This window comes from Macaca nemestrina, chromosome 6 (assembly GCF_043159975.1).
Source record: "Macaca nemestrina isolate mMacNem1 chromosome 6, mMacNem.hap1, whole genome shotgun sequence".
Lineage (NCBI taxonomy): Eukaryota > Metazoa > Chordata > Mammalia > Primates > Cercopithecidae > Macaca > Macaca nemestrina.
This window is the reverse complement of record NC_092130.1, coordinates 4,379,913-4,386,880: the sequence shown is the minus strand read 5'-3', so window position 1 is coordinate 4,386,880 and position 6,968 is coordinate 4,379,913.

The following is a 6,968-nucleotide window of genomic DNA, read 5'->3' as shown; positions in this document are numbered from 1 at the left end:
GGGTGAAGGTACGCTAAGAACGTGAGCACTGAGGACAGCCGACAAGAGATTCCCGAGTATGTCCACAGTCAGCCTTACGGTAAGCTTGTGTGCTCAGAGGAATCCAGGGTAACAGTGGGGCAAACTGAAAGTAAATATTCTTCTTATCTCAGCTTCATTAAAATTCTTTTAAGAAGAAGGGGAGTTAAAGCCTCTACAGAAAATCTAATTACGCTATTTCAAATAATAGAACAATTCTGCCCTTGGTTTCCAGAACAGGGAACTTTAGATTTAAAAGATTGAGAAAAAATTGGCAAGGAATTAAAACAAGCAAGTAGGGAAGGTAAAATCATCCCACTTACAGTATGAAATGATTGGGCCATTATTAAAGCAACTTTAGAACCATTTCAAATAGAAGATAGCGTTTCAGTTTCTGATGCCCCTGAAAGCTGTGTAATAGATTGTGAAGAAGAGGCAGGGACAGAGTTCAAAAAAGGAATGGAAAATTCACATTGTAAAAATGTAGCACAGCTAGTAATGGCTCGGTCAACGCAATATGTTGACTACAATCAATTACAGGAGGTAATATATCCTGAAACATTAAAATTAAAAGGAAAAAAGTCCAGAAACATCGAGGCCATTGGGTCTAAAACCATTATGGCCACCTCCTCCTCAGCCGAGTGAGTGCTGGAGGAGGGAGCCTGAAACTAGGCTTGCTGCAACTTGGCTCGTGGCACTCATTATTTTCCAACCTACAGTTCACTATGGTGAAGGAGCAATTCAGACTCACCCTGCAGTGTACTATATGGGTCAAACAGTGGCCGCTCCCTAAGAAAAGTTGGGGGTGCTACATAAAATAGTAAAAAACTATTTTAAAAAGGACATGTTTCATCCACTTTCTCTCTTTAGAATTCTCCTGTGTTTGTAATTCAGAAAAAATCAGGCAGATGGCGCATGCTAACTGACTTGGGAGTCATTAATGTGGTAATTCAACCTATGGTGCCTCTCCAACCCCGACTGCTCTCTCCAGCCATGATCCCCAAAGATTGGCCTTTAGTTATAACTGATTTAAAGGATTGTTTTTTTACCATTCCTCTGGCGGAGCAGGACTGTGAAAAATTTGCTTTTACTATACCAGCCATAAATAATAAAGAATGAGCCACCAGGTTTCAGTGGAAAGTGTTGTCTCAGGCAATGCTTAATAGTCCAACTATTTGTCAGACTTTTGTAGCTCAGGTTCTTCAACCAGTTAGAGACAAGTTTTCAGACTGTTATATCATTCATTGTGTTGATGATATTTTGTGTGCTGCAAAAACAAGAGACAAATTAATTGACTGTTACACATTTCTGCAGATAGAGGTTGCAAACGCAGGCCTGACAATAGCATGTGATAAGATTCAGACATCCACTCCTTTTCAGTATTTGGGAATGCAGGTAGAGGAAAGAAAAATTAAACCACAAAAAAATAGAAATAAGACAAGACACATTAAGAACATTAAATGACTTTCAAAAATTGCTAGGAGATATTAATTGGATTTGGCCAACTCTAGGCATCCCTACTTATGCCATGTCAAATTTGTTCTCTGTCTTGAGAGGGGATCCAGACTTGAACAGTAAAAGAACATTAAATCCAGAGGCAACTAAAGAAATTGAATTAGCTGAAGAAAAAATTTGGTCAGCACAAGTAAATAGAATAGATCATTTAGCCCCACTCCAACTTTTGATTTTTGCTACTGTACATTCTCCAACAAGCATTATTGTTCAAAATATAGATCTTGTGGAGTGGTCATTCCTTCCTCACAGTATAATTAAGACTTTCACGTTGTATTTAGATCAAATGGCTACATTAATTGGTCAGGCAAGACTACGAACAGTAAAACTGTGTGGAAGTGACCCAGATAAAATCATTGTTCCTTTAAACAAAGAACAGGTTAGACAAGCCTTTATCAATTCTGCTGCATGGCAGATTGGTCTTGCTGATTTTGTGGGAATTATTAATAATCATTACCCAAAAACAAAAATCATCCAGTTTTTAAAATTAACTACTTGGATTTTACCTAAAATTACCAGACTTAAACCTTTAGAAAATGCTCTGACGGTGTTTACTGATGGTTCCAGCAATGAAAAAGCAGCTGACACTGGGCCAAAAGAACGAGTCATTGAAACTCAGTATCACTCAGCTCAAAGAGCAGAGTTGGTTGCTGTCATTTCAGCGTTACAAGATTTTAATCAGCCTATTAACACTGTTTCAGATTCTGCATATGTAGTACAGGCTACAAAGGATGTTGAGACAGCCCTAATCAAATATAGTATGGATGATCAGTTAAATCAGCTGTTTAATTAGTTACAACAAACTCCAAGAAAAAGAAATTTCCCATTTTATATTACTCATATTCGAGCACATACTAATTTACCAGGGCCTTTAACTAAGGCAAATGAACAAGCTGACTTGCTAGTATCATCTGCCTTCATGGAAGCACAAGAACTTCATGCCCTGACTCATGTAAATGCAACAGGCCTAAAAAATAAATTGGATATCACATGTAAACAGGCAAAAAATATTGTACAACACTGTAGTCAGTGTGAAGTCCTACACCTGCCCACTCAGGTGGCAGGAGTTAATCCCAGAGGTCTATGCCCTAATGCGTTATGGCAAATGGATGTCACACATGTACCTTCATTTGGAAAATTGTCATTTGTCCATGTGACGGTTGATACTTATTCACATTTCATGTGGACAATCTGCCAGACAGAAAAAGATACTTCCCATGTTAAAAGACATTTATTAACTTGTTTTGCTGTCATGGGAGTTCCAGAAAAAATTAAAACAGATAATGGGCCAGGATACTGCAGTAAAGCATTTCAAAAATTCTTAAATCAGTGAAAAATTACACATACAACAGCCATCTCTTATAATTCCCAAGGACAGGCCATAATTGAAAGAACTAATAGAACACTCAAAGCTCAATTGGTTAAACAAAAAAGGGAAAAAGAGAGTAAGGAGTATAACACTCCCCAGATGCAACTTAATCTAGCACTCTATACTTTAAATTTTTTAAACATTTATAGAACTCAGACCACTACTTCTGCAGAACAACATTTTTACAGGTAAAAAGAACAGCCCACATGAGGGAAAACTGATTTGGTGAAAGGACATCAAAAATAAGACATAAGAAATAGGTAAGGTGATAATATGGGGGAGAGGTTTGGCTTGTATTTCACCAGCAGAAAATCAGCTTCCAGTTTGGATACCTATGACTTACAGAAGAAGTTGCTATCCACCAAGGAAGCGGAGCTGCCAACCTGGGCCCAACTGAAGAACCTGACACGGTTAGCTGAAAAAAGCCTGAAGAACACGAGGGTAGCACAAACTCCAGAGAATATGCTACTTGCAGCTTTAATGATTGTATCAACAGTGATAAGTCTCCCTATGTCTGCAGAAGCAGCTGCAGCTAATTATACTTACTGGGCCTGTGTGCCTTTCCCGCCCTTAATTCGGGCAGTCACTTGGATAGATAATCCTATTGAAGTATATGTTAATAATAGTGCATGGGTACCAGGCCCCACAGATGACTGTAGCCCTGCCCAACCTGAAGAAGAAGGAATGATGTTAAACATTTCCATTGGGTATCATTATCCTCCTATTTGCCTGGGGAAAGCACCAGGATGCTTAATGCCTACAACCCAAAACTGGTTGGTTGAAGTACCTACTGTCAGTGCCTCCAGTAAATTTACTTATCACATGGTAAGTGGAATGTCACTCGGGTCACAAATAAATAATTTACAGCACTCTTCTTATTAAAGATCATTAAAATTTAGGCCTAAGGGAAAACCTTGCCCCAAAGAAAAGTCCCAAAGAATCAGAAGACCCAGAAGTGTTAGTTTGGGAAGAATGTGTGGCTGATACTGTGGTGGTATTACAAAACAATAAATTTGGAATTATTATAGACTGGGCCCCTCGAGGCCAATTATATTATGATTGTACAGGCCAGACTTACTCGTGTTCACAGGTCCCATCTGTCTGGCCCTCTAATCCGGCCTATGATAGTAATTTAACTAAAAGGCTAGACCAGGTTTATAGAAGGTTAGAATCACCCTATCCATGGAAATGGGGTGAAAAGGGAATTTCATCACCTTGACCAAAGTTAGTTAGTCCTGTTACTGGTCCTGATCATCCAGAATTATGGAAGCTTACTGTGGCCTCGCACCACATTAGAATTTGGTCTGGAAATCAAGTTATGGGAACAAGAAATCGTAAGCCATATTATACTATTAACCTAAATTCCAATCTGACAATTCCTTTACAAAGTTGTGTAAAACCCCCTTATATGCTAGTTGTAGGAAACATAGTTATTAAACCAGATTCCCAAACTATAACTTGTGAAAATTGTAAATTGTTTACTTGCATTGATTCAACTTTGGATTGGCAGCACCATATTTTGCCAGTGAGGGCAAGAGAGGGCGCGTGGATCCCTGTGTCCATGAACCGACCGCGGGAGGCTTCCCCATCCATCCATATTTTAACAGAAGTATTAAAAGGAGTTCTAACTAGATCCAAAAGACTCATTTTTACTTTGATTGCAGTGATTATGGGTCTTATTGCAGTCACAGCTACTGCTGCGGCTGCTGGAATTGCTTTACACTCCTCTATTCAAACTGCAAAATATGTGAATAATTGGCAAAATAATTCCTCAAAATTGTGGAATTCTCAGATCCAAATAGATCAAAAATTGGCAAACCAAATTAATGATCTTAGACAAACTGTCATTTCAATGGGAGATAGGCTCATGAGCTTGGAATATCTTTTTCAGTTACAGTGTGACTGGAATACGCTAGATTTTTGTATTACACCTCGAGCCTATAATGAATCTGAACATCACTGGGACATGGTTAGATGCCATCTACAAGGAAGAGAAAATAATCTTACTTTAGGTATTTCAAAATCAAAAGAACAAATTTTTAAGGCATCAAAAGCCCAGTTAAATCTGGTGCCAGAAACTGAGGCAACGGTAAAAGCTGTTGATAGCCTCACAAATCTTAACCCCGTCACTTGGGTTAAAACCACTGGAAATTCCACTATTGCAAATTTTGTATTAATCCTTGTGTGTCTGTTCTCTCTGTTGTTAGTCTACAGGTATATCCAGCAGCTCCGGAGAGACAGCGACCAGCGAGAACGGGCCATGATGATGACGGAGGTTTTGTCAAAAAGAAAAGGGGGATATGTAGGGAAAAGAAAGAGAGATCAGACTGTTACTGTGTCTATGTAGAAAGGGAAGACATAAGAAATTCCATTTTGATCTGTACCTTAAACAATTGCTTTGCTGAGATGTTGTTGTTAATTTGTGACTTTGCCCCAGCCACTCTGCCCCAACCTTGAGCTCACAAATACATGTGATGTATGGCATCAAGGTTTAAGAGATCTAGGGCTGTGCAGGACGTGCCTTGTTAACAAAATGTTTACAGGCAGTATGCTTGGTAAAAGTCATCGCCATTCTCTAGTCTCAATAGACCAGGGGCACAATGCACTGCGAAAACCTGCAGTGACCTCTGCCTTGGAAAGCCAGGTATTGTCCAAGGTTTCTCCCCATGTGATAGTCTGAAATATGTCCTCGTGGAATGAGAAAGACCTGACCGTCCCCCAGACCGGCACCCATAAAGGGTCTGTGCTGAGGTGGATTAGTAAAAGAGGAAGGCCACTGTCTCCTGCCTGCCCCTGGGAACTGAATGTCTCGGTATAAAACCTGATTGTACATTTGTTCAATTCTGAAATAGGAGAAAAACTGCCCTATGGCAGGAGGCGAGACATGTTGGCAACAATGCTGCTTTGTTATTCTTTACTCCACTGAGATGTTTGGGCGGAGAGAAACATAAATCTGGCCTACATGCACATCCAGGCATAGTACCTCCCCTTGAACTTAACTGTGACACAGATTCCTTTGCTCACATGTTTTCTTGCTGACCTTCTCCCTATTATCACCCTGCTCTCCTACCACATTCCTCTTGCTGAGATAAAGAAAATAATAATCAATAAAAACTGAGGGAACTCAGAGACCAGTGCCAGTGCAGGTCCTTGGTATGCTGAGTGCCAGTCTCCTGGGTCCACTGTTGTTTCTCTATACTTTGTCTCTATGTCTTACTTCTTTTCTGTCTCTCATCGCACCTGATGAGATATCCCACAGGTGTGGAGGGGCAGGCCACCCCTTCACATGTCCCAACCACCTTGGGCACATATCATTATTAACAGAGACAGAAGGCAGAGAAATCATAGGCAGATAGGGTGGGTCCCTGGTGAAACCCCACCTTCAAGTCAAAAACAGCCTGAAACTCATGCACCAGAGTGAGAACTTCTATTCCTGTTTACCTGCTCTCTCCCAATTGGATCTTTCTGAAAAATGCCTTTTAACCAAACAAATGTTGCTTTTTCCTATACTATTATACTACCTATGGCCTGTGCCACCCCCATCCTGTGTCTCTAAAGACCCCAGACTCAGTCAGTGGAATAGAGATGGCCTGACTTTGGGGAGGAGACAGCCTGACTTCAGGGAGGAGATGGCCTGACTTCAGGACAAAGACCTCCTGACTTCAGGGGAAGACAATGACCTGCTCTTCCCGTCCCCTCTCCAGCTCCCCTTTCTGCTGAGAGCTGTTTTCATTGCTCAGTAAAATTCTCCGCCCCCACCATCCTTCAATCAGCAAGTGCGACCTCATTCTTCTTGGATGCTGCACAAGAGGTCGGGACCCACCAATTGTGGGTACCCAGAAAGGTTGTCACACTGGCCCTTTGCCCTCGCTGGCAGAGTGCAGCCACCCCATGCAACAGGGCCAGGGGTCGAATGAGCTGCTAACAATCTGTGGTCCATCAGGCTGTGGGCAGCAGAACTAAAAGAGCTAATTAGCACATTAACATCCCCTCTGGGGCTTCAGGGTCACAGGCACCCTGGTCTGGGTGTCACCGCATTCCCCTCGAGGCAACATGCCTGGTCTGGGCA